The sequence below is a fragment of the Haliotis rufescens genome, unplaced genomic scaffold (assembly GCF_023055435.1).
Source record: "Haliotis rufescens isolate VD_foot unplaced genomic scaffold, xgHalRufe1.0.p SCAF_2, whole genome shotgun sequence".
NCBI classification, from domain to species: domain Eukaryota; kingdom Metazoa; phylum Mollusca; class Gastropoda; order Lepetellida; family Haliotidae; genus Haliotis; species Haliotis rufescens.
Window position 1 is genome coordinate 11,728,501 of NW_025963890.1, and position 1,609 is coordinate 11,730,109.

Consider the following 1,609-nt stretch of genomic DNA (forward strand, 5'->3'; position numbering starts at 1 on the left):
GCTCTTATGACTTAAAATGTTCTATTCCAAACAAAATACCTTATAAACAAAGTTGACCCTATAATATAACCCTCCCTTTGGGTTCTTCACGTCGATATTTGTTAGGGTGCTGTATAGTGATGATTTATTCACAGTTCTAAGCAACATTGCAGCCCTATACGGCGGCGGACACAACTAGTGGCTTCATCCAGGTGTACCTAGCTTGGGCGTAGAACCCGGGCTTTCTTTAGCAACACACAAACACCCCAGGGCTATCCCAACGTACCGACCCAGATTCATTATCGTCCATGGTTCGACCACATTGTTCCCTGAGAAATACAACACGACCATGACAAGCCACCGCCCAATACTCTAAGTGTCCACGAATCTTACAAGGAATCTGGTACATCTAACAGCGTAACAATGTCCACCGGCCGACACTAAGTTGAAAAGAAACGTGTCAGTGAAAAATCCTTTTAATTGCATTTTCTATATTTATGGATTTATGGTATGTACACTGTCAGTCTGTCGCCGCACCCTTCGGTGTTGGCAGTCAATGTAGGTTTTGGGGTTAAGTTGCTAGCCAGGGGCGATGCTACTTTTGTTTTATGGAAAATCATTGATATGGCGAAATATAGATGATATCGTAATGAATAAATTGTCAGGCGCCTCTGGCGCGTTGTAAATCTCAGACTCTGAACACAGTTGTCAACACAGAACCGCAGGCAATAAACAAGGAGCAATAAAAGCATAAGTACTTTTGATAGAGAGCATTTTGCACGAAAGCTATGATCTATAATTGACATTTTTATGTACTTGAACTTCGTGAGGCATTTACATTTAATGGCATGCGTTCAGAAAAAAAAGGATATTGTACATTTTCGGTATTTCTTTCTGTTTCTTACAACAGTGTATTTGTGATTATTTCATCGTCGGATTTTGGTTGTATCAACTGTTTGTAAGTAGTAATTAAACTCAGGTTAGAGAGCCAAAGGCTGATTACGAATGCGTGCGCGCGTGGCTCAATGAGCACTACAGCTAGTCGAGTCGGGAACGTCGTTTGGCATGACGCGACCGGTGAACGAACCACCGACCTTCCGCTTTCCGTAGTTGAAATTTAAGAGATTCAAGTCAAAGTGTCAGCTAATCAGTTTAGGCTGAACGCCACCTTGGACAGACTTTCAGATATATCAAGGCGTGTAGGCTTCGCTTGGAAGAAAACGATGGGGATGTTGACGTTTGGATGGATGAAACCAACATGTTGCCGACAACACAAGGATCAGCATCACGCGTTGAGTGACGTCACTTGACAAGACTCGTTTGAGCGCGACTCGTTTGACCGAATCCCGAGTACCAAAATGGGGTTAGCAGCCTCACGTTTCTTATTAAGAACTGGGACTCGTTCCACAAAGCGGTCGTAACTCCCATATTTTCCTATAGACTTACTATCGTAGCGCTAAGATCACTTTGTAGAACGGGGCCCAAACTAAATTGAGATAAGTGTTTGTGCTTGAATGGCAGTCGAAGACTTATGTTAATGAAGCGCCTATAAAATATTTCTTTTGCAGACTGAAGCTTCTGACTTCATGTCACGCCGCAGCCTTCCGCTACAGACAAGCGTACACCATGG